Source organism: Ascaphus truei, chromosome 1, assembly GCF_040206685.1.
Source record: "Ascaphus truei isolate aAscTru1 chromosome 1, aAscTru1.hap1, whole genome shotgun sequence".
In the NCBI taxonomy this organism is placed as follows: Eukaryota; Metazoa; Chordata; class Amphibia; order Anura; family Ascaphidae; genus Ascaphus; species Ascaphus truei.
In genome coordinates this window covers 29,293,936-29,321,934 of record NC_134483.1, presented here as the reverse complement: position 1 = coordinate 29,321,934, position 27,999 = coordinate 29,293,936, and the positions used below count along the sequence as shown (strand labels likewise).

The 27,999-nt window shown below is 41.3% G+C and overlaps 1 long non-coding RNA gene across 1 annotated transcript; it reads left to right on the top strand.

Annotated features, from left to right (window-relative positions):
- Window positions 1-19,424: 19,424 nt before the first annotated feature.
- On the top strand, window positions 19,425-27,735 carry LOC142468881 (uncharacterized). Its single transcript, XR_012788896.1, has 3 exons — window positions 19,425-19,729; window positions 23,861-24,010; window positions 27,581-27,735. It is a non-coding gene; the product is annotated as an uncharacterized LOC142468881 (long non-coding RNA).
- Window positions 27,736-27,999: the final 264 nt, after the last annotated feature.

Below are 27,999 nucleotides of genomic sequence, written 5' to 3'. Positions count from 1 at the left end.
CCCGCAGGGACCCCGGAACGGCCGCGGGGTCAGCCGGGGACACCCGCTTGACCCCTGGCCTCCCTTGGGTACCCCCACGGGGTCAGCCGGGGACACCCGCCGGCCTGTTGAATGGGTTTTGCCCCTGCAAAAAGGTAAACAAAGAATTTTTTCTAAGTCCTGCTTTTTTTATCACCTGCCTTTAGCTGGTGAGCTTTATTCAGCGCAACTTTCACGTACGATAAGTTTGCATAGCTTAGGAAATCCCGCAGAAGGGCAGGATTCAGCGCAAACAGCTCATCGTATGAGCAAAGTTGGACTTTTAAATATTTCCAGGAAAAAGTAAGTTTTAGAGCGCAAAGTGCCTGTTTGCGCGGCTTAGTGAATAGCGCTCGGCGGAACTTCACGTTCTAAGAGCACTTTGCGCTCTTAAAATGACTTATCACTGCTTAGTGCATAGCCCCCATAGTCTCTTAAGTCCGGTGGGCACTGCTGCAAAAACTGTCCCTTGAACATCACGTCCAGCAGACTGTGGTACTTAGTAGCATCACAACCCTCCACACACTGAGTCCCAGGCAATATCATGCGTGAGGCAAACCGCATGTAGGATACCCTGTGGCCCTTCTCCTCCATCCTAAACATGCCCCAGTATGAATCTGGTGTGAGGGCATACTGGGTTAACAAAAGGGCTTTCACGTGCCGGTAGTCATTGCTTGGGCCATTCAAATTTGCCGCTGCTGTTGTGGTGCTTAGAATCTGCTCTCCGGATTGGCTGAGGGTTTCTTATAGTATTTCAGAGTTCATTCATGAAATACTACAGCCAATCCAAGCGTGGGAATATTCCTACCAGCCAATCAGAGCGCTGCCAGTCTAATGAAGCTGGGCAAGCGTGGATTCAGAATCTGAAAAGGGCATACGTCAACTTGGCACCTCTGCTACTTTTCATGCAGAAGCCACCCGCAGAGTTAGGCTCCTTAAAGTCTGGGTTGGGGCAAATGGTAGTCTGATGACTTCCATTCACCCCAGGACGTGAGTATTTGTGTCTTACTCCGGTACCCAAATGGCTTTAACACTTAGCAACCTCTGAGGCTTTCATGTCTGGGACCTGAGCAGACTTGATTTATTTATTTTATTTATTTATTTATAAAATATTTTACCAGGAAGTAATACATTGAGAGTTACCTCTCGTTTTCAAGTATGTCCTGGGCACAGAGTAAAACAAATAGTACATGGTTACAAGTACAGTTACATAAATGAACAGGGTATACATTATATACAAGACATTGCGTGCACAGTTAAAGAAAATATATATTATGAGCGTATGAAACAGTTACAGACCAGGTTAAAATGTGAGACAGCCTTAGATTTGAAAGAAATTAAACTGGTGGTGGATGTGAGAGTCTCTGGTAGGTTGTTCCAGTTTTGGGGTGCACGGAAGGAGAAGGAGTAATGTCCGGATACTTTGTTGAGCCTTGGGACCATGAATAGTCTTTTGGAGTCTGATCTCAGGTGATAAGTGCTGCAAGTGGTAGGGATGAGGAGCTTTTTCAGGTAGCTGGGTAGCTTGCCCATGAAGAATTTAAAGGCAAGACAGGAAAGGTGATCTTTGCGCCTAGACTCTAGTGTTGACCAATCTAGTTCTTTGAGCATTTTGCAGTGATGTGTGTTGTAGTTGCATTGGAGAACAAAACGACAAATTGAATTGTAGAGGGTGTCAAGTTTGCTAAGGTGGGTTTGAGGAGCCGAGCCATATACTATGTCTCCATAGTCAATAATTGGCATTAGCATCTGCTGTGCGATACGCTTTCTGACCAGGAGACTTAGGGAGGATTTGTTCCTGTAAAGTACCCCTAGTTATGCATAGGTCTTGGTTGTCAGGGTATCAATGTGCATCCCGAATGTTAAGTGGGAGTCAAACCATAAGCCCAGGTATTTAAAACTAGTGACAGGTGTTAGGGTGGTGTTAGCGTTGGTTCGAATCAGGAGCTCAGTCACTGGAAGCTTTACAAATTTAGTCTTGGTCCCAAATACCATTGCTACAGTCTTGTCAGTGTTTAAAAACAGTTTGTTTTGGGAAATCCAGTTTTCGAGTCTCAAAAAGTCAGACTGTAGTATGTGTTGAAGGTCAGAGAGGCTATGGCTGTGTGCATATAGGATTGTGTCATCTGCATACATGTGTATTGAGGCTTCCTTACAAGCTGTGGGAAGATCATTAATGAACACTGAGAAGAGTAGGGGCCCCAGAACAGAGCCTTGCGGGACACCACAGGTGATATCCAGGGGATTGGAGTTAGAGCCTGAGATGGACACATGTTGGGATCTTCCTGATAGGTAGGACTGAAACCAGTTTAAAGCATGTTTCCCTATTCCAGAGCTCTGGAGTTTGTTAAGCAGGATAACATGATCAACTGTGTCAAAAGCCTTTGCAAAATCTAGGAATACTGCACCAGTGAGTTGTCCCCGTTCCATTCCACACTGGATTTCATTGCAAACTTTTAGCAGGGTAGTTACGGTGGAGTGTTTGGGACGAAACCCAGATTGGAATTGGCTAGGGAAATTTGTCTTGGTATAGAAATCGCTTAATTAGGAGTGGACACATTTTTCCATGACTTTGGACAGAATTGGGAGAAGTGAGATTGGCCTGTAGTTTGAGACAGTGTTTTTGTCCCCACTTTTGAAGATTGGGACAACTCTGGCAGTTTTCCAGGTCTTAGGGATATGGCCTGCAGACAGGATAGAGTTGACTATGGACGCAATTGGTTTGGCAATGGCTGGGGCACCAAGTCGTAGGAACCTAGATTGTAGTAAGTCGAGTCCACATTGGCTGCTTAGTTTTAGTTTGAGGAGCGCTTGTATAATCTCCTCTTCAGATACTGGGCCAAATTGAAAATTGTGGGCAGTGTTGGGAGGGGGTGGGACTGTAGGGGTACTCCCAGGATGAGATTCAGGTTTGTGGTTTGGGCTGCGTTTCGCTAATAAGTTAGTGGCACACCCCACAAAGTAACCATTGAATGCATTTGCAATGTCAGTGGGGTTTGTCAGAGTAATATCCCCCTTAGTGATATCACTTGGTTGTTGATGGTTAGGAGGCTGGAAAATATTGTTGATAACCTTCCAGAAGTTAGCTGGGTTTGATGTATTCTGGTGGAGATTGTCAGAGTAATATTGTGCTTTTGCATGCCTTGTTTGCCTTGTGCACATGTTCCGCATGCATCTGTAGTGATTGAGATCCTTGGTAGTGCCAGTTACTTTGTAGCTTTTCCACAAGGCATCCCTGAACTGGTAGAGTGCTATAAGGTCAGGTGTAACCCATGGAAGGTGGGCCCCCCGTACCCTTATTTTGCGTAGTGGAGCATGGGTATCGCTGAGTTTTAAGAACTCAGATTGGAAATAGTCGAGCGCAGAATCAGGGTCAGGAATTAAATCGATTCTGTGCCATGGGCAGTTGGTAAGGTCATCCAGAAACTGTTGTGGGTTAAAGTTTTTAAATGTTCTAGTGAGGAGAACTTTAGGGCTTGAATGGGGCGGTTTAATTTTTCTTACACAGTACACAGAAAGCGGGGAGTAAGGGAGTGATCGACTAAACCATACTAAATGTGTATAAACTTAATAATAATGATGCAATTGATAATGAGAGGTAGGTGCAACTGTGAACTGAAGTGAATCAGAAAAAGTGAGCGGTACAGCAAAAGAAATTCCCTTACATGCACACTACCCAAAATTTAAAATTTAACCTTTAATAGTCAATACTTAAAACATATATTACCCATTTATAAATGTGAAAACATATAAAAATGAATTAAATGAATAAATAACTAGGGCAACTAAGCAGTCTCTAATGTTGAAATATATATGCTTGTCCCTGAGGAAGCTCCGTAGTAGGAGGGAAACGCGCGTTGGACGCGTGTTTGGTGATGTTAGTCCCCTTCATGGGGTTTTAATACAGTACTAGGCAGCCATTCATCAGATCAGTCAATTATATAATAATAGGGTAGTGGCTAGGCAGGATTTGCTGCATTAGTCAAGGTCCTGTTCAAGAGTTTAAGCCAACAACCCTCATGATGGCTATTATCTATTAGACTGATCAATGTACTAGTGGGCTTTTTTGCTCACTTAGGCTGTTTTGCACCCTTGCAGTCTCTCATTTTCCAGCATCAAGCATATATATTTCAACATTAGAGACTGCTTAGTTGCCCTAGTTATTTATTCATTTAATTCATTTTTATATGTTTTCACATTTATAAATTGGTAATATATGTTTTAAGTATTGACTATTAAAGGTTAAATTTGAAATTTTGGGTAGTGTGCATGTAAGTGAATTTCTTTTGGTGTACAAACCACTGTACCCCTCACTTTTTCTTCTTACACAGTACACAGTTGCATGGTCACTGAAAATATCAGGAAGGATGCCAGAGGATTGGATTCTGCTGGGGTTTGAGGAGAGAATCCAGTCTAGCAAGGAATGGTTATGCCATTTCAGGTTTATCCGTGTGGGTTGGGAAATGAGTTGCGATAGGTTAAGTGACTTGAGTTGTATCTGGATTTTGTGGTTTTTAGGGTCAAGCCAATTGAAGTTGAAATCCCCAAGAACTAGCAGCTCACTCTTCTCATTCAGAGAGGGAATGGAGACAAGAAATTGGGTGATATCAGTCAGGGATTGTAGAGGGGCTTTAGGGGGCGGTAGATGCCAGCAAGCAAGATGGGCTTAGAAAAGGGGAGGCAGATTTTGCCAACTTGAATTTCAAAAGAGGGTGGGCTTGATGGGCAATTTAACAGTGTAAATTGTAATGTGTCTACAATATAAAATAACACCCCTCCTCCTCTCTTTGACCTATCTCTCCTAAAAATGGAGTATCCCTGAATGGCAATATTTGCATCAGGGGTTTTAGGGGATAGCCATGTTTCTGTAAGAACGATGGCTTTGGGTTTATGCATAAGGCACCATGCCCTTAGTTCGTCCAGTTTGGGCAGCAGGCTCTGGATGTTTATATGGGCGACAGATAGCCCTTTTTGGAATTTAAAGATGGAATTCTCAGGGGCATGGGACAGAGCTGAAATGGGAGGACCTGGGTTAGGTTCAATATCACCTGCTAAAGAGAGAAACAGTATGAGTAGAAATTTGGGTAGTTGTTTGCAAGTTATAAATTTGTGGTGTTTGCCATTTGAGTGAGCAGTGGTCGGTGTGCTGGTTTTTAGAGTTCTCCACCAACATTCAGTAGATAGTGCAAGGCTTCTGAGTAGTCCAGGGTGTATGGTGATGTTGGGTGTGGGCCAGGATGGAGGAGTTTGTAGTGGGTAGAGGGAGTAACATCTCTATGAGGCCAGGAGAAAGAAAAAAGTTAAAATACATAGCAGGTTCATGATGCCAGAGGTAGGCATTGCTGCAAGGAGCTGTTGTGAGCAGAGTGAGTGTGAGCAGACTAAACAGCAGGTGTGTGCCTGTTCCTTGTCAAATGTTTAGCTGTATTGCAATGCTAGAGTCAGTTCAGGGTTTCAGTGTATTGTGCAGTCAGTTTTGGGAGAGACTGCAGTAAATAAGTTGTAAAGGGGTGGGGGTTGAAATAGGCAGGTTAGCAAGCTTGGGATCATAGTGTGATCTGAATAGCTTACCGTTTGTTGTCTTGAGTGAAAGAGTTTGCAGTAGATCCAGTCCCCAGTCACCTCTAGTCAAACTATATTCTAACTGTATTTATCACTTAAAAAGCTCACTTTAAATGCCTCGCTGTCTAATGCCTAATGCAGTTCCTGCAAAGATGCAGGAAAGGTGTTGGTATTATACAGATAAAGCAGTCACATGATCCTCCCCCTCCCCAATAAATCAGCTTGTTCCAGTTGGTCAATTAACAGCACAGAGTTAAGAGGGAGAAAATAAATAAATAAAAAAAACACTTTTTAGATTCAAACATACTAACTTATATCAATTCTACAAGGCCAGAGTCAGTCTTTTACACAGGATTTGCACATCAGGAACATGTTTATATCAATTCTACAAGGCCAGAGTCAGTCTTTTACACAGGATTTGCACATCTGAACATACTTATATCAATTCTACAAGGCCAGAGTCAGTCTTTTACACAGGATTTGCACATCAGGAACATACTTATATCAATTCTACAGGGCCAGAGTCAGTCTTTTTACACAGGATTTGCACATCAGGAACATGCTTATATCAATTCTACAAGGCCAGAGTCAGTCTTTTACACAGGATTTGCACATCAGGAACATACCTGTGAAGAGAATGCAATTAGATCCACGTCATACCAGCTGAGGTTATTGGTCTTGCATGAAGAAAGTGAGTATATTAACTATAGTCTAACTGTATTTATCACTTAAAAAGCTCACTTTAAATGCCTCACTGTCTAATGCCTAATGCAGTTCCAAGTTGATGGCACCAAGCTTGGTTGCCAAATGGTCTCTCGGAACCCTGGACCTGGAAGTCCCAGCTCATATACCGTTCACAAGCAAATACACACTTTAAACATACAGTGTAATAAAAATATATACTTTATACTTTTATAAGTCTTATGGTTATGGGGAATAGAATAAGAATCTTGCACTTTATTCCTACTAGCCATATTCCCCACACACTACACCGGACTTAGACTTTAAAACTGCTTGCAACCTTATGTATGTCTGGAGTACACAAAGAACCCCTATACCAATTCTGGGTGACCTGGGCATTAACTAGGCATCCCCTCTTAAACTAGGGACCCCTTTACCATTCCAGGGATACAACACATCCCTATGCCCCATTTACCTTTCTGGTCTGTGCTGAAGCAGGGAGTACTAGTGGTGAGTCGTGCAAGCGTTTTCAAGGGGAGATTTTGTCAGAGTAATGTGACTCAATGTATCCGAGAATCCGACCTCATTCACGGGTACATTTTTGGGGTATCAAGAAACTCTGGAACCCGACTATCTAGACACATTCTGACGACTTTCTTCGTAAATCCCCCCTTGAAACTCACAGCCTAGCAATCTCTGCTTGCAGGCACTCCTGGAAAGGTAAAAACACAACAATTCTTTATTGTCGCACATTTTTACAGAATGCATTAAAATCACTGGGCTCAAGAGCTGACACTCCCGGACCCCAATACAGATATCAGAAATAACCAAACGGGCTTAACCTTTATTGAGAACCTGGTTACCCCCTCACCATTACAATTGGTGATTATCTTGAATCCAACGGAGCTGACTCTGAAGGGGCACAGCCTTCTCTACCTCTGCGTGGTCCAATGCAGTGGCCCAAGCAATGTGTAATGTTGCGTAAATGCAGTCCAGGAGACAGACTCACAGGGCAGATTGAGTATAGTAACCAACTCTTGACTTGGGATCTGGTACGTGAACAAGCAAAAATAATTAGGTCCGGTTCTGCGATTGTGGGCAGGCTGCAGCAGTGAAGTCGGGGTCACAGTTCCAAAGGTCAGGGCAAGAGACAGCAGCTTAATAAGGGTCACTGTTCCAAAATCCCAGACAAGAGAAACATGTCTGGAAACAGGAACAGGACTGGAAATAGGACTGGAACCAAGAACAGGATTGGCACAGGAAAATAAAGTGTAACAGACGGGGTCAGGAACACAAGGCAATATATAACTTGCTTGGGCCATGGCTGAGAGTAACTGGATGCTATTGAAGGACCTGGGGCAGATGCAGCCAATTAACAGTTCCTGGAGAAGGCTAGCTTCCTAATTCAGTGACCATCTTGATGCACACAGCAAAGTAAGAGGAGCATCTCTGTTGGGCATCCGGCGAATTCTCACAGATAGTAGGGGTATCCTGGCAAGCATATTAAAGTTAAGCCCACTGGTTGCCCCCTACCAATCAAAATGGTGACAGAGATCAAGTTTGCCATCTTAGTACATTGAGTCTGTCTGCTGAGCTGCCTGTCTATGTCACCCTCCCTCAGCCTTTGGGGCCTGTGCAGGTATATTACTATCCCCCAGGCCCCCAAAGACTGTCTGATCTGTGGTAATGAATTGTAATGGGAGACCCTCCCTTCTCCTCACTTTGGTACAACACCCATAAATCACTATTAAAGGGACCCCGGAAAGGGTCTGGTCGGTGGTGATGGGCTGTAATATGAGGCTCCTATGTTCCCCCACTTTGGTACAGCCACCATCAGTTACCTTCCCCCGAGACCCAGTGTGTGTCATTACCTTGAATTCCACAATGGATTCCTTAGTGGGTCACAGCAGCCTTATACTGGGTGATCATTTCCCAGTAAAACATTAGCAGGAATATCATCAATTATTCCCACCTTATGCACACCCTGCCAGCACCCCAATTCAAGTAAACATTTGCCACAGCAAATCATGGTGGCCTCCTCCCCTACCACCCTCAAATGCAGGGTTCACCCAGGCTCCACTACCCCAGGCTGCTCCAGGGTAACTGAGATTCAGTAACCCTTCAAAGCTTTCAATATCCAGCCCCCCAACCTACTGCTTGTACAAAGAGGTCAGACGCCCCACCAGCTCAGAAAAGCCATTGGTGGAACCACACTGTAGGGCTCTGAATTTCTGTTGGTAGTTTTCGTACCTGTCACAAAGATAAGCCTTGCCTTTTGTGGGTGTGTTTTTAAAGCACACTCATTAATCTGGGACATTTATGGCTGGGAGGGATTTTTTTTTTACATCCTGAAAGTAGCTCAGAATATAAAATAACCCATAACTCTGTTCACGTTTGTCACGAACGTGCTCACCACAAACCGGGAACAGACCGCGGGGCTGAGGTGGGGGTATGAAAACAACAACCTTAGGCCATGGAGTCAGGTCCGGAGTGCAGATTCCGTGGTCAAACATAGCCGGGTCAGGATTGGAGAAAGCAGCATTAACGTTATCGTAGGCAGGCGGCACAGGAACGGTGGTCGAGGATGCAAGCGAAGGTCGGTAACGGGAAGTCAGGTGCGTGGCGCTACAGCGTAGCAGCTTCAGCATAGAAAACAGGAATTTAGAGCGGAGCCACTTCAGCGTAGAAAACAGGAACTTGGAGCGGGACCGCTTTAGTGTAGAGAGGAGGAATTTGGAGCGGGGTCGCTTCAGTGTAGGAAACCGGAGCTTGGAGCATGGAGTGGGGCCACTGCAGGGGAGAAGGGAGAACAGGGGTAGGACAGCACAAAGGCCTATGCAAGGAGGATAAGCAGCAGGCCACAGGAACTAGAAGCAAGCACTGGGGAACCAGCGCTTCAGTACAGCAAGGCCAAGAGGGAACAAGCAAGGAGATTGTGGCCAGCACAGTGACACCAAGGAGGTTAGATTATGCACAGCACTTCCTGGAGGGAAGTGTTGACCCTAAATAGCACAGGAAGCCAATCAGGCCAGAGCTGCACAGCAAGAAGCAGGTGATTGCATGAACAGAGAGGGTTTGTCTGGAACCTGCATAGCTCTGTAAGGAATGGGTTCCATTCAAACCCAGGGACGGATTCCTTACACCGTTACACCGAGAGTAACGTTACCCACATCATTGTATTCAAATGATCAGAATACATGTTAAGATATCTATTTTGAAAGGGATAGTTTTCATCTTTGAGGGCAAAATAAGATCTTACAGATCCATCATAACAACCTCCAGCATATTTGGTATCATTTAATCCACCTGACATCACATATAAAAAAAAAAAAAATGTGAATTATATCAGATTTGAAACATGTTGTATTTGGTGAATCTGTGGATATATTAATAGTGATTTTCTTGTCACCTTTGCTAATCAAAGTGGGTGGAGGGGGGGGAATTTCAGGGATTTATGACCCCCTTTGAAGATAGTGCCCATTGTCTCTGATGTAAAAAGATCCTTTTGTTGGATCATATGTTGTAGGACAAAACCAGGTATACGCTCCGGTACTCTGAACACTATTACCTGTCCCTATTATTTAAACATCTTCTTATTTTACTGACCAATAAAATGCCTAGGCCATTTTTATTTATAGTTCATTTCACATAGAAAATGTGTTCTTTTTAAGAATACATGGTAACCCTTTGTGTGCTGTATTTTTAGTACAACTACACAGGAAACAAAGCATTAACATGACCAATGTCATTGAGGCGAAATCATTTTTATTTAGGGATAATTATTATGTACAAATCAGGGGGGGCTGCCATGGGTCCAAACGTGCCAACGACCAATGCAAACATTTTTATGGACACATTTGAACATGATTTTGTATGTACAAGTTGCATATGCCTCGAGAAAGCAGGCTGTTGGCGAAGGTACATCGAAAACACATGTTAGGGAGAGGTTATAAGGAGGAACTCTCTATGTTTGTATTTTATCTGAACCAAGGTCTGGAACTTATTGATCAAGTTTTCTTTCTCATGTTCCACTTCAGCAATCCCTTTGGGATTGCTGAGTCTAGGACTCCCACATTTAGTAGTAGGTGAATATACATCACATCATCACCTAGATATTCTAAGAATTTCTCATTTGTATTATTGTTAAGGCAAACATCTGTTACATATTACATTCACCCATTTAACTTATGCCAGATCATGTGTACACTAGATGAGATTCTGTTCAATATCACTTACAGTAACATCATTAAGCACCTTGTTAGGCATTTATACCAGAATGAAGCCTAGACTGGCCTTGGATGATTATCTACAGACACATTGAAGTTTTCATCTATGTTTACATATATTAAAGCGCTAGAATTGATCTAATGCAGTTATAGTAACTCTGTAGGATCCCCGGTAAAACAAGAAATAACATGAATTGGAGAAGTTACAGTTGTATACACTAGGATATTGCACTATCCTACTTTTTGTTAACATGTGAGAGAGGATTTTTCTTCTTTCTGTTTGGTAATTAACTGTTGTGCAGCCATGGAGGGAGAAATACATAATTGGAGACTATTTAAGAGTGTATAACACTTTAAATACTGTTGTGTCTGCAAGTTGATATTTATACCATTGCTCATTTTTCTGCATATTAGGGATATGACAGCCATGGCAATAACACATACTGTAATAGAAATGTTTTAAAGTACCACTGCTTTTTGTCCCCCTACCTCTTCCTTTTCACTTTTCTTATTTTTCATTAATAGCAAAACAACACGAGTAGGATTTCAACACTCCTTATTGTAGTAGCTCAAATGCATTTATTTACATACATAAAATCATGTAGATACAAAATATGATATGGTTCAGAAAAATAGTTCAAAGTGAATAGTTCTTAAAACAGTGCTGTCAATTAAAAAACTCTGCAATTCTTGATGTTAGTAACTGCCTTCCATAACAAGTTATTAAACAGTCCTCTGCATGTTGATTGGTTTTAGAATGCGTGCTTCCTCCTCCCGCGGTTTCCTCCGCCTCTTGCAACAGTAAAGGCAAAAACTAGAAAATAGAAGAGCACACCGGAAACACCTCCCTATTGCAGTATATTTGAATAAAATTATTTTTTTTTAAATTTCAAAAACACACTTACAATACATCCAAATATTATAGGCACATCTGAAAGCGCTGCATGGTCTCTGCTTGTCCTCCATTTTTTTTGGTCTATGCTGCCTCTGCTCACTCTCCTTGATGAGAGCAGAGGCAGCAGAGACCACACAAACGGAGGAGCATCAGAGACCCTGTAGCCCTCTCTGAAGCACCTAATATATTTAGCTATATTCTAAGTGTGTTTTTGTCATTTTTTTGTCATTGTATTATAAGGTACTGGTGTGCTCTTCTATTTTCTAGTTTTTGCCTTCGTACGTAAGGGTTTTTTTTTTTTCGGATTCAATGATACACTTAAGTCACTGATTATTACGCCGCACTTCAACAATAACCACTTTCCCTTCCTGGAAGAGCTTTTGTTGCTTCATCCTTTCCTAAAAGTATTGAGTAGCTGATAGAGAAAGGCCTTGCTCAGTCTTAATAGTATATTTGGATAGGTATAGCAGGGACATAATTAAACACACAACCTAAGAAAAGAAAAAAAAGACAAAGGGCCCAGTAAATTATTTTGCACTATAAATCCAAAATAAGTGATTTAATTAAAAATAACTTTTAATCTTCTATTAAAAACAACCAAAATTACACAAATCTATATATATAATTCTCTAAGGATGTCTGTACATCTCTCTGTGATAGGCTGAATGGCATGTCACTGACCCAGGGGCAACCAGTAAGGTTGCACAACCCTCTCTCTCTGTGTGATCTGCTGAGCGGCCTGTAGTATCACTCACTCAGGGACAGCCAGTGAGGGTGCACATCCCTCCCCCTCTGGGATAGGCTGATTGGCCTAATACCCACCAAGGGAAAGCCTGTGAAGTTGCACATCCATCCCCCTCTGTGATAGGCTGGTCGGCATTTCACTCACCCAGGGTCAGCCATTGAGTCTGCACATTTAGCTTTGTAACATCTTAAGTGACACATATGAAGTGTATGTGAAGTTCAAATTGGAGTTTAATTGGAGGTGAAGAATACAAGAATTGAACTGTGCAGTTCATCATCAACTCTGCAACTGTGAGAACAGGGCTTTCTAAATGCTCTGGCAAATTTTCCACATTTAAAGACTAACTTTCTAAGCTGCTATGTAACCTTAAGTATTACACTGCCCTCCCAGACCTGATTTATACACCTGTTCTTTCTACTCCTACTCCTTATATCCTTCAATACCTGTGAACTCTCACCTCCTACAGTACCTCTCTCCTTGCATAACATTATGTCTTTCTATTGCTTTTTCTGTTTACTGTTTCCTCATTCCTTTGTAAAATTTTCTGCTGTTCTCTCCAACTTCCCCACTCTCCTCCTATTCACATTTCTTCATCTCTCCTTTCTTCCACCTACTGTATGCTTGTGCCTATACACTGCACCACTATGTACACACCTTTTCCAACAACAAATATAGCCCTCAATTAAAAGCATCACCTCAAATCCTCTTCCCTCTTCCTCCCTACTCCTCCTTCTTGCTGCTAGGGATATCTCTCCTAATCCTAGACTCAGCCATATACACATTTGCTCTCGCTCACACCTCCCTGCCTCCTCTTTCCCTGCTAATGGTGTTAACCCATCTAATTTAATACCAACCAACCTTAAAACTCACCTCTCAAAAGAAACATCCCAATAGCCTGAACTCATGGCTACTGTCCCACACTCACAGTCACTCCTACCAACCATTATGGCCAGGCACTGCCATCTACTGTACTTCCATTATTCCTTTACCTGCAGTCTCTGTAAGACTCCAAACATACCTGTCCTGGAACCAGATTGCATATTTTCCAAGTTCTGAGGCTGCCAGCAATCCTCAGTATAAGATTGCAACAAATGTAGCTATCCCTTATACAGTAGCTACTAGTCTATTGCCCTTGCAACCCTCTGCATTTCTTAGTTCATTAAGATGTTCCTGCCTCCCCCTGCTAGTTGGCATAGTCTGATTGTATTTCCTGTTAGCCCAGGCTAGCATGCTCTCTTTTAGTTCCAGCAGTCATTGTGGATAGTCATAACTTGTCTGTCATTTGGTTTAGCCACTGTAATTTACCTCTCCCTTACTTTTGCCACCTGCCCAGTTCCCCCCTTTTGTTATGGTTGTTTTTACAATAAAAGTACAAGCGAAAAAAGGACTCGATGTGCATCTACAGGGAGTGAGTTAAGCTGCCTGCCTATACTCACTTGCCACAGTGAGCTTGAGTCAGAACAATAAAACTTACAGTAGATTTTATGCTCTCTGGGGCAGGGATTTCCTTTCCTATTGTCTGACTTTGCTGCGCTTATTGTATTATTACAATTCCCTGTACTGTATTATCTTTGTAAAATACTGAGTGCACTGTTGGCGCTATATAAATAAAAATATACAAACATATATTCCCCTCTGTGATAGACTGAGCAGCCTCTCATTCAACCAGCAAACACTGTGGGAGGGAATTTTAATGGTAATGGAGAAAGCAAGGAGAGGAGATAGATGAGATGAGTAGGAGAGGAGGGAGTATAGTATGCAAGGAGAAGAGCAGACAGTGTAAGGCATGGAGTGCAAAGAGTAGGAAGAAGAGAGTGCAAAGAGATAAAGAGGAGGGGATAAATAACAGAGAGACAGTGGAGAGCAGTGTGCACATGGGGGAAAAAAGACAGCAAGGTGACTAGGAGAAGGAAACAGAGAGCCAGCAAGGAGAAGATGAAACAGATGAGATGAGTAGGGGAGGAGGGAGTGTAGTGTGCACAGAGAGGAGCAGACGCAGTAAGGCAGAAAGTGTAAAGAGGAGAGAGTACAAAGAGAAGCAAGGCATGATGGCGGAGGGAGTGGCGGAGATACAGAAAGGAGGGGAGAGGAGAAAGAGAGAGAGACAGTAAGAAGAGGAGGAGACAAAGAGACAGCAAAGAGAGGAGGAGACAGAGATACAGCAAGGACAGGAGGAGGCAGAGAGACAGCAAGGACAGGAAGAGACAGGGATGATGATGATGATGAAGGAATTCAGAGCAGTGTGCACATCAGGCAGGAGAGATTGCAAAGAGAGGGGTGGAAAGACACCAAGGTCAGCAGGAGGAGGAAATGGAGAGACAGCAAGGAGAGGAGGAGACATATGAGATTCGTAGGAGAGGAGGGAGAGTAGTGTGTACAGAGAGGAGCAGACACAGTAAGGCAGGGACTGCAAAGAGCGGGGAGGAGAGAGTGTAAAGAGAGGAGCAGGGCATTATGAAGGAGTGGGTAAGGTGGAGAAGAGGGGATAAGACACAGCAATGCATTACAGGAAGGGATAAAAACAAAGAATAATGTTTAATTCATATCCTTTCAGATCTCCTAGATCGCCGTATGTTACTGATGTAGCGGCCGTTAGTCGAACACTTCACGCGTCATTTAAATTGGAATCCCGATTTGAAACTGCGGGATGAATTCCAGCCTTCCCGCACTAAGATGCGAGCGCGGCGAGCGCAGAAAAACAAATTTTAGTGTTCTGGCTTTTAAAAACAGGAAATTGACACAGTAGCACAGTAGCACAGTACTGTACACATTACAATTCATCCATTTTATTGCAAATGAAGAAACAGAATCCATGAAATTCAAACAAAACATGCGCAATAAGCGCGAGTGCCTGGGGCGATTGGACACGTTTTGGCCGCGTTCATGCTGCGTGGGGAACAGCAGAGAACTCAAAATCGGCGCCGAGATATGTTCGAATAACGGCCGCTACATCAGTACGCTGGGCACAGTTTTTTATGTATATATCAACTAAAATAAAGTGCTAGGGCTGTTCATTCTGATACCGCTACAGTATATTATTCAACTTGAGTTGACCCAGTATACTAGTGAAAGATATTGAAACAGCGGCATCATAACTCCTTTAGTTAACTTTCTTGTACGTGTCCAATACATTTACTTATGTTGCAAACTGTACTGCAAACACTTTATTGGTAGTATAAAGTATCATCATTCAGAACATTAATCACAACTTATGTTTCTCATCTCTTTAGAATGATTCAGAGAGGGAGGTGAGGAACATATTTGTCTAAATATTAATCTTTCCGTGCTTCGACAGGATGAAATGTGGAAACCTAAACATTCACTCAGACATAAGGGAAATGATGTCACATCTTTCACTTAATCATAACACTACATAGAGTAACCAAAGATAAGAGAGAGCCTCCACTGAGTATGAATAATAAATAGGTATCAGAATTAACCGCCCGAGGTCCACGCAAACCCTTGCTTCCCGAGATACTGTCCTCCATATCCAGTGCCGGTATCTCCTGCAAGTTTAAAGGTCTTGCGCCATGGACCACATGACTGGTACATTTAAACTTGCAGGGGATACCGGCACCCCATACCTCAGGAAGCATGGGGTCTCAAAGCAAGGGGTCTCAGGACCTGAAATTAATGTGGTTCAGCACTGGAGACCCCCTACTCCAATAATATATAATAAAAATAAAATAAAAGTAGTCTCCAAACAGGTACCTTATGCTTTCCTCCCTTTAAGGTGACATCACATCACCCAAGAAAGGGCAGGCATCACACGGTATTCGTACCACAGGTAATTTGTTTTGCGGTTTATCGCATACCTACATTAGCAAGTTGGGGAAAATAGCATTAAGGCAGTAGGTCTCACAGTATTTTCCACTTTATTTCATGTGAAGAAAGAATCTGATTTCAGTATTTAACGTTTGTAATCCCCTAATGACATACAGTACGTCATGGGCACTTGCATGCCAGCCTCTCTATTGGCATACAGTACCAGGTACAGTACAACAATAGGGAAAGGCTTATTATATAATAGAGAGGTCGGCCCGATCAAAATGGAAGTGGGGTTCCTTGTACTTACATTTTCATAAGCAGAGGGGCAGGGGCAGTCATGTGATCACTTGACAAGTGATCACATGATCGCAAATGTGGCAGGTCCACTGGCACTCTTGTGACGCTTGACCTCAGACACAAAAATGTTATGATACCAATGAAATATTGATCAGCAATTCATAGCTGACATAATCAATATTGCTTTGTCTTCTCAACCCCTTTAACCTCTACTGCTCTCTCTCTCTCAAACCCTTTTCCCTCACTGCCCCCTTACCTGTGGAATTACATCACACTCAGTTTACACCAAGCACCTTCTCTCCCCACCTTTACGTCAAACTTAAAAACTCGCCTCTTACATGAAGCATGTCAATAGCCTGGACTCGTCTACTGTCCCAAACTCAATTGCTCCTACAAACCACTGTGGCCCAGCACAGCCATCTACTGCATTTATTCCCTCACGTGCTGTCTCTGTAGGTCTCCCATCATACCACTTTGGTTGTAAGCTTCCCCGGACAGGGATTTCCTTTCCTATTGTCTGATTTTGTTGCACTGATTGTTTCATTATTCCCTGTACTGTTTTTTGTTTCTTTTGTAAAGCACTGAGTACACTGTGGGTGCTATAGAGAAAGGACCGTATCTGGTCCGAAACGCTGCACCATTTTTTTATGGTTTGCCATGTGTTTTGAATAAACTTTCCATTTTGCATCATACTGGTGAGTGCTGTGAATCCCTTGTTTGTTCGTCTATCTCTCTCTCTGTCTCTCTGTCTCTGTCTCTCAGCTACCCTATAGTTACTTATATTGTGACCAAAACTGGCTACACATATATTTTTAGTCATTTATAGATGCCACATAGTATCACTAGATGAATTCACTCCATTATTACTATAACCAAATTAATGGAGACAGACTAACTATTCTTGTTTTGGTTTGACCTAAGCGTGGTCCTTTATCTATCCAATATTTTATATATATATATATGCAAATATAGCTGTATGCTCATCTGCATGTCTTAGGCAGGTCTGCAACCCTGCCTTTCCCCATTATCACCCAGCATACAGCACTTCCACTGCAGCAAGGGATTCTGGGAAATGACATGCAAATGAGCACACAGTGTCACTTTTTGCCTCAATATCCATTTTTAACATGGTTCCCTATAGGCTTAAGCTTGCTGCATGGTCACAGCTTTGAGCACAGCCAGAGTTAAGGTGCATACCCAGAAAACCACCCACAGACAGCTGTTTTGACCTTGATGGGTCTCATCAGTGTGGGGTTGATTTTACTGGGAATGCAAGAGAGGCTATGGGATAGGCTAAACCATAATACTGAGTTAAGTTATGGTGAGTAAAAAAAGTGACAAAAACCCTCCACTGGAAAGCAAATATGCAAATATAGCTGTATGCTCATCTGCATGTCTTAGGCAGGTCTGCAACCCTGCCTTTCCCCATTATCACCCAGCATACAGCACTTCCACTGCAGCCTATAGGGAACCATGTTAAAAATGGTTATTGAGGCAAAAAGTGACACTGTGTGCTCATTTGCATGTCATTTCCCAGAATCCCTTGCTGCAGTGGAAGTGCTGTATGGGACCCTTTACCCATGGAACCCTTTACATTACGTTGTTACATAGTTACATACTAGATGAGGTTTAAAAACACATATACTGTCGATGTACTGTAGCAAGACTTACAGTCCTTGTGGAAAAAATATGAAAAACTGGGACCAGATCGCAGCCCTACCACGTTTACAAGGACAGCAAGTTTTGTGGCTTGAAGGATTAACACTGCAGAGTTCTATGATTTTGAATGGGACACCACAGCATTAATCCTTCACTTGAATGGGTCATCTGAAGGGAGAAAATACCGGCACTCAACTTTTAGATGAGCTGCGCAGCCATCTCTCCATCTGGCTCCATGTGACTGCAGCGCTGAAGGTAGACACGCAGGGCTGTGTGTTTTTCCATCTCCCTGGAAGGTGCCCTTATGTGAGTCTCTGCATTATGAGGTGTAGGCTATATGGCCATATTTGGTGATCTACGGTACATAATCTAGGTGGTTGGCCAGTGTTACATATCTGGGCTGGGCAACCTGGACTGATTGAAAGGTGCATCCGGCGATGGGCTGATGGTGTCTCCCCGGTTTCTCTAAGACCTCTCCTACTGTACACTCTCGGAAGCTTGCAACTCCCATCATATACAGTATGGGACACACCCCTTGAAGCCCGTCCACTGTAACATCACAAATTTTCCTCCTCATATCAGGCTAATGTCCCTGGATGCTGTGTGCAAAAAGTGCTCACTAAAGTCTACCCTACGTTTTTCACAAATGCTCTGGTTGCTTCCTCAGGGATGTTGTTCTCTCAGGGGCGTAAATACGTCTTATATACCATCCAGATAGATTAATTGACTCTATCTTCTCTGTTAGGCAATGAAACAATTAACAATACTAAAACATGCAGCCTACAGACATAATATAAATGCCCATTTAACCACCCATGATGGATTTGAATTTTATCTCTATTCCTATATGAAACACAAAAAAAATCTATATAACTAAACAAATCTTGCACTTAAAAAAAGTGCACTTACAATAAAAAAAATTCTCAGATATAGATTTTGCACAAGCTCAGTTGTGAGAGATAAAATGACGAGTTAGTCTTTCAGAACTGATGGAATATCTTCTGCCAATGTTATTACAAATAATGAAATATGAAATGAATGTACTGAGCTACTAACATATGGTCAATAAATATTATATATACATGTTTGAAAGATTATAACAGCAAGTCTTGCTACATCTGTATGTCCATCGAGTTCAACCAAGAGATATAGCTACACTTAACCGTAACCTGAAAACAGTAAGAGCAGTTACAGTACATCTGTATGTTAAATTTGATGACATTTCTAGCCTTGAAGGTTTTACATTTGAAAATAATATCACGTGAAAAAGAATGTGGGACATTGTCTGTGTGCAAAAACATCTAATCGAAGGTATGTGATAGCAGAAAATGTTCTGTCGAAAGTTACGTCAGGATTTATTGACAGTATTGAGTTATTTATTCCTAGATGTTTTTATTTTTATTGATGTAACCTGGTCCCCAGCAGGCATATGGGCATGTGACACATGATGCCTGGGATCTAATCGGGCGGCAGAGATCTTCTGCAGAGGCAGTTACATTCTGCGCTTTTAAACAAGGAAGGCAGTTGGAGCCTGGACTCAGAGAGGGGAAGTTGTGTAGGTGCAGGGGTCTGTGACCCTCTGCACTAGGACAGAGACCCTCTAAACCCCAGCTAGGCGACTCACCCTAGATTGTGGCTGCCCTGGGGAAGGCCCCATTAGTTAGGGACCCTGCCTTTAGTGGTTAGCCAGATTAGGGCCACAGCTGCTTCTGGAGCATCTTGTTATCTGCAGTCTGGGACCAGACGGAAGAGAGGTAGCGACTATCACCGCAAGTGTAACTTCAGTGGGAGGTGTTCGGCCGGCGGAGGATATCGCAGGATTGGCGGATCCCTTTACTTCTCCTTGTCAGTGCGCCCAGGTGTGGACACACCCGGCAGGTACCTGTTCACCAAACATGCACCAACACTACTATACATTAAGGCGCTGATCACGCCTAGAAGGGAGGGTATCTTTTGGGGACACTCAGAGGGTGAGGTGACTCCGGGACTCTTCTTGTATTGTGGACATGGTGTGGGGTACACGGTGGTGGGACAAAGCCCTGCTCAGCTAGTGATAACTGTGATAGCTGTAACCAGTAGAGTTATTATATCCTATGTGTTTATTAGTTTATATATGACAGTAAAAGGTTATTGCATAATCTGTGAGCTGTTATTATTGGTTCCTGTTCGGGGTTATCTCATATAATTTGGATCCTGTGCAGGTGGAGGTGCTGCCACTTTATATATTTGTTAACCCAGGCTCCCAGTGGCGGAGGCTCAGCTCTCTGTGAGCCTACAGGTAACGCCAGCACCAGTAGTCCCTTCATGCTAGAGGGAAAAAGGGCTATATTAAATTATGGAAATTATTATTTAAAAAATAAATAAAAAAATTGTCCATCTATTTTTATTTACCTATTTGTCAATCCTGAATGTGTGAAATGAAAGATACCAGAAATGTTACTAAAAAAAAACAAAGAGAAAACCAAAACCCTTTTTAACTCTCAGCTAACAATATCTATAACTTTGTTCTGTATGTTTTCATTATCTGCAAAAGGTCTTAAATGACCTCTTGCAAAGGAGACGAGGATCGGCTCAGTGAGTAAGGACACTGAATCTGGCCCTGAGTTTGAAGCAGCAGAACCTGGTTCAATTCCCCAGTGTCGGCTCCTTGTGTCCAGTCACTTTATTTCCCTGTGCCTCAGGCACAAAAAACATAGATTGTAAGCTCTACGGGGCAAGGACTGTGTGTGCAAAATGTCTCTGTGAAGTACTATGTACAAACTATTATTATTATTATTATTATTATTGTATGGTTTCTGAAACAATATCAAATAATATATAACCAATGACATGGTTATATAGCATGCACTGTATATTTTCCATTTGCAGATGTACTGTATCATCTCCTGGAAAACAGATGTATGGAAACAGGAATAATACAAATAAAAAAAAAGATATTTACCGTAGCTGCAATTATTCACATAAGGTTTACAACAGAAAAAAATGATTACCATATTGATTGAATAGAAATAGGCCAAACCATTTCCTCTACCTTGCAGACTGTTCATTGTTGTATTGTTTAAATAGTTATATACTGTAGGTCAAGTACTTTATACTTGACATTGCAAAAGATAAGATCTTTAAGACTATGTAACTATATAAGACAAGCTGAACAAGACTTTAGACATTTTAACAAGCACATTGTATAACCTCTGCAGAGTGTGAGTGAACCACTATTTCATGTTTTGAATTGCATAGTTAAAGCAATGTTCTATACTGTTGATGCAGGGCTTTATCACTTTAGGTTTATGCTCAAACATAAACGTTCAAAATGTGTGACAGGTAAAATTTCCTCTTTCTCCTATTAATCATATTATTTTCTAAAATTGAATGCAACGTGTGTAGCATTTGATGTTAAGATAAAAATGTTTCAAATGGCTAGAAATGTGAGAATTATTTGCAGACTTTGCCAGGAATATGGCGTATATTCGCATGGGTGAATAATTTTGCGGCTCGGTTTCATAAAGCCTGCAGCAGCTCAGTTCAAATGTTTAACTTTGTTTTTAATTTTCTGTATATGTTTTTTAAGGCAGACATTGTATGTTATGTTTTGATTATGATGTCTGATATTGATGTGGACCTAATATGAAGGCCGTTTTTTATATGTTGAATGTCTTTGTATTTGTGGGATTTGGAGCGATGAGGTACTATGATATAGGATCCCTGACGAAGAAACCCAGTATTACGGAGTTTCGAAACGCGTAGGAAGGTTTTTGGCCATCCAGGGACCCCGTAGCTGTGCATACCAGACGGTGACGTCAGCGGCAGGAGACGGTTAGAAACTTATCTGTTGGCAGCAAACCACGAGGACCACAGGAAATCTCCCCGCACTAAAGGACTCTCTGCACCCCACGGCAAGAGGCTATCCCTGGCAAAAGACCCCGAACCACTGTACATGTCCTACTCATGGATGGTGAGTAGGATTTCAGTTTTATCAAACGGCGGAGCAACGCAGCTTCCTTTAAGCACAAGCGCTTGGAAGCTCATTTCTTATTCAGCAGTGAGAACTATCCTCTTGAGCAGCAGGAGAAAAGTCTACTGTTTATTAATTTCACATATGTTTTATGTCAATTGCGGTTACAATTGTTTTAACCAATAAATGCTCTTTGTATCTTGTCCCATATGACAATTGTTGTCTCAAAGATAATACACTATTGCGGTGTTTTTTGTTTATTTCCTGTTCCCTTCTCTGAGGTATTCCATATAAGAAGAAATCACTGCACAAGACTCTTTTCCACTCTTCATCCTTAGCGCCATAGGAGGCTACTCCACACAGAAATAATATAAACCTACATAATAATGTTGTTTTTATCATCGGCGTCACTTAGCTATGTATGTGTTGAACGTTTACTAATAACACTAAACTATAGTTACTCGTGTGAATTAAATGTACACACAAATGTTCATGGTTTAATGATCTGTACCTAACATTCATTAGCTCATGCATGTTAGGTTACCACTACAACCTAGGTGATAATATAACATTCACACGACTAAAAAGTTTTTATCACCTCCCTATTGTTATTGTGTACGTTTAGATACAATGTCTATGAGTTGTTAGGTAGCATTTACATTCTTTGACAAGTCACACGTGAGAATATAATATATAGTAGATTAATGTGTTTGCTGAGTGATAATGTGGGTAGCATATATCACATGACAATAATGTTAGTAGAAATTTAAAATTTATGAATATAAGATCTAACTTCAGTGCTTAGCAACATCATTATGATAATTAAGTGCATAGTAAATATTTGCACAATAGGATAACATTATGTAGTGATTGTTAATCAGCGCACCAATCATTGAAAGCATTGTTACATATTTATTAGAATAGTTGTTCGCTAGTCGTCACAATCATCTAATATAACGATTGTCCCATCTGAAATCATACATTGGTCCCATGTATTCATCCTCGACATCTGTGAAATACAGCAAACACATGATGTTCAAAGATGGCACATTTATCTATGTTTCAGCATGACAACGCTTAACACATCTCTATATGATTGTGGATATTCACGCATAAGTTACGTATATGTTTAAACTGCACGGATAAAACTAAAGATACAGAATTATCTCATTTTTCAAATGGCGTTGCTGGCATTACTACTGATATGTTTGTTCCGGTGCCTGTATACATAATAATGTGCGCGCACAACGTCTGTTGAGCGCGCACGTCACGAATGTGTGGACTAAGTCTTAGCGCATGCGCAAAACGATGTGTACGCTGTGCATTCAATACATGTCCCTCCATGGTGCTGCTAGCAGTATGCATATCATGGCTGAAAGTTATGATATGGAAGCGAAAAAAATTCACTTCTACACACGTACATATCTAAACTTTGTAAACGTACGTGTGCCCACGGCCAAAACGGATGATCAGCCAATGAGCGAACAAAATACGTGTGATGTCATGTTAAGGCACCGTGAAATGCATGCAAACACCCCTCCCACTGAATGAACATTGGCCTCCAGCGCTGTGCACGCACCGCCCCACCGACGTGCGCACATGACACACTGCACTGACCGTAACAATAAGCTACGGGCACAGCCAATACTGTTTCACGCGTGCACGTCGGTTGGGGGTGGGCCTTGCATCAGTAACCTTTTAAAATGACGCCTTGGGACATGACCACGTTCCCACGTCATATGTGGGCGACATTTTGTTATTATATGTTGAATGCTAAACAATGAGGTGTGTGTGTTACAGTTAGTGTAACATGTTGAAATTATACTTTAAAAGCGATAATAATCTATGATTTAGGACTCCGTCACCAATGTGTACTAATGGTTCGTCATGTAGTATATTGCTATAGGAAATAATGTCTTTGTGCACGCTACATGTAAGGCTGTCTGCAATGTTAAGCTGTATCCACTCATTTGGCTAACAAATTGTGTCTATTATTAATGTACACATATATCATTTGAGTAAAGGCCTAACGAAATTTGTATTTACCATTCTTGTAGAAGTCAAAACTGATTTGACTGCAACAACTCGCTCCAGGAAGGCACAACAGTATCATCCATGGTTGAAGCAACATTTGAATCCTGAAACACACATCTCCGTGAGGCCGTCATATGGATCTGCAGTGGCTTCTTCAAACAAGACGTCCGGAGGTACGTACAGTTGTTGGTTGTTTTCATATCCACATTCGCATTGGCCATATAAGTTTGGATACATATCATAGTAGTTATGTCCATCTTGCATCTGATCTTGATGAATGGACGGTGCAGGTATATCAGCAGACGCGACAGTCTGTGCGGCTTCAATGTAACTGGTATTAGGCAAAAAAATCCTATTTAACAGAAGATATGTTCCATGTTAAGTTTAAATGATGGCGCAACATGCCAGCATCCATATCGTTGATCTTGACGATCATGGACACGCTCAAAACATTCATTTGCGGATAAAGTGAAACGTACAGAAGTTTTAAAATTTCTTTGTTTGTCTGGTTCTTGGTTGTATGGATATTTTCTTTGGATCAAGTCATAGATTTCCCCCACGGTTGCCTTTTTGTGTGGCGTTGACTCGATAGCTTCATAAATCAAAAATTTGTATGATTTACGTGGATGGCTGTGCAATGTGGAAGCTCCTGCCATTTCTTCTCTCTTCAAGTGTACAGTGTCTAAGTTGAACGCTTACGGATGTCTGCTGAATGTGTGAATAGTTACATGTTATCTTCGAGGTTTGTTCCAAGGCTATAATACAACCTAACAGTTATACGCCTAGGTTTTCTCCCACAAGAAATTTGTTACAATAATTGGCTGAAATTCTTTGTCTAAGATACCCTCTTTTCACAGGAATCGAAACTTTACTTTCGGCTTAGGCAATCAAAATGTGCAAAACAAGTTTACACTTTTAATTACAATAACAATGTGTGTGAAATCATCTACAGTGCTATGATGAACAGATTTCTACTTACACTTAGCTAAAATTAACCATACACACATCTCTCTCTTTGTCTCTTTTTCTGTTTTTCTCTCTCTTTCTCTCTCTCTCTTTCTCTCTCTTTCTCTGTCCCTATGTTTGTATCTCTGTTTGTCTCTCTGTTTGTCTCTCTGTTTGTTTCTCTTGATATATATATATATATATATATATATATATATATATATATATATAAATATATAGAGAAGAAAGAGGAGAGAGCGCACGCCCCATAGTGTAAAACTGTATATTTAATGAGGGGAAGGGGAGGACGGGGGGTAAAAAATGCACTCACAAAAGTACAGATTAAAATAGCATTGTGTGATAATAATCACCACCATCCGGTTGCTGCGCTCCGTCCTGGGGGAAACCCCGATCACAAACAGGATAGGTCACAGTCCCAGCAGATGTCCAGGGCCAGTGGATGTTGTAGAAATGTCCAAGGATCGTGGAAAGTAGCTCCTTGCTTGTAGGCCTCTATGGTGCCAGCGCTTGGATCGGTTCACTCCAGCGCTCCGTGATGACGTAATGTCAATGCGTCAGACGTGATGACGCTCCCTGACGCGTTTCGTCACTCACGGGTGACTTTCTCAAAAACCCTTTGTGATCGGGGTTTCCCCCAGGATGGAGCGCAGCAACCGGATGGTGGGGATTATTATCACACAATGCTATTTTAATCTGTACTTTTGTGAGTGCATTTCTTACCCCCCTTCCTCCCCTTCCCCTCATTAAATATACAGTTTTACACTATGGGGCGTGCGCTCTCTCCTCTTTCTTCTCTGTAGATTCCCTATGGACGTGGTTTGTCCATTCTTAGAGCAGCCGGGGACCCCTTGTACCAGCTTCCATTTTCTACATTGGACTATCATTTTGAGGACTGGTTTTTACCCTCTTTTCTTGCTTATATACGTTTATTCTATATGTATTTTACATGTATTTATTTTGACTGTTATGCTATTGTTTGTTCTTAGTTTTCCCTTGTTAATATGCACAGGCATCTAGTTAATCCATGTGCCATCACATTATTTTAGTAGTTCATTATTTATTCACAATTTATTAATTTTAATCTTCCTTCAATATTCATTTGAGTAATCACTAGCACTAAACATTTCTAGATTTTTTTTAGTTATACACTTCTAGAGGCGCTGCTTTTTTTCTTTGTTTGACCCATATATAAATATATAATTATATATATAGATATATATAAATATATATATTTATATATATTTAACTATATATTGTGTGTATATATATAGTATGTTTATATGTCTATATATATATATATATATATATATATATATATATATATATGTGTATGTGTGTATATATGTGTGTGTGTGTGTGTGTGTGTGTGTGTGTGTGTGTGTGTGTGTGTGTGTGTGTGTGTGTGTGTGTGTGTGTGTGTGTGTGTGTGTGTGTGTGTGTGTGTATATAAGACATGCAAATGAACATACAGTAATATTTACAGTTGATATATATATATATATATATATATATATATATATATATATATATATATAGATATAGATATTGCTACATTGAAGGCCTTGTTGTGTGCAAACAGGCCTTGTTGTAATTATCTTAACAGTTCATTAAAGTTTATAACATTACTGGCTCAGTATGTTTGAGGGCCTAATTGAGTCAGCTGTGTAGAATTTGTATTTAACAGCAAACAAGGCCTCTTTGCAGCCATGAAGGCCTGTACTGTTCATTCTGATTATATATATATATATATATATATATATATATATATATATATATATATTATATATAGAGTGCAAAACTAAAGGCATAGATGTGTGTAAGCAGGCCTTATTGTAATCATATTCAAAGTTAAATACAGCTGAGTGAATTAGGGGCTCATTCATACTGATAGCATAATTGTAGCAAGTGTCCTAACATTTAGATCTCATTAACACAAGGCCTGTTTGCTGAAAGAAGATTAAGGTAAGTAATGTCTTACAGAGTTAAGACACAAGAAAACATAACATTAAAATGTATGCTGTTATATGGGTACTTACTTAAAGTTGTATGTCAATAATATTAGCATAAAATGACTATCTACATTACAAAAATAACCCAGATACATCTCATCTTGAACAAGAGCTAAGTGAATGTCATCTTCTATTAACATGCCAAGTGTGTAATAATGTTATACCATGAATCAACTGATGATTAATAGATATTCATATGTTATAAAATATGCCTTCATTCAGTCAGTGAGCATTTATAAACATTCATGTGTACAAGGACATACTTGAATGTTATCAAGCATCTGTACATGATCATACATACACTATGCATGAAATAGTCTGCAGTAAACAACACCAGGACACCAACAAATTTAGTCAATGTGCTTATTTATTTTTGTTTATCCTTTTGAGAGCGAGTCACAGACCTGCTTGTTGGCTGTTGTGTTTGCCTTTTCCCTCTGCCAAGTACTCTAGCCTTAACTGTACCACTTGTACTAGCCTGTGGCAGTTCAGTGGCACTGGGTGTGGGCTGTGGCACTTCAGGGGCACTGGGTGTGGGCTGTTGCACTTCAGGGGCACTAAGTGTGGGCTGTTGCACTTCAGGGGCACTGGGTGTGGGCTGTGGCAGTTCAGGGGCACTGGGTGTGGGCTGTGGCAGTTGTGAAACACTTGCTAAACATTGCAAGAGTGATGGTGGAGCACTTTCTTGTTTTTGTTTTTTAATCTTCTTCCAAAAGCTGGTTACTAGTAATTGTTGCCCTAACTTTCTTTTGCGTGTCTCATTTGTAGGTGTCAGTTCCATATTTTGAACAGATGTAAGCGGTTGGATGTTGACAGGGACCTGCACAGAACTTGCACCTACTGTACCAGTATCATCCAGAACTGGGGAATGAAGAACTGATGACTCGAGAGAAAAAGTAGCAGCATGTAAAGATCCATCCTCTGATGGGGTAAAGTGGAATTGTTGTTCTCTTGCTGTACTCCGAAACTGATTTGATTGGCTTACATTCAGAACTAATGCTTGTAATGTCCTGTTTACATTTTAGATTTCTTTAGGAACTTGGATGATGACTTGTTTAATTTGTGACATTTCTGATATTGACCTTTCATGCAGTGACAGCATCCTTTCAAGCATTGACATCATTTCTGAATGGCAACGATTTTCTTCACCCAAGATTCGTTCTTCATAAGCTGCTATAGCTGAGTAT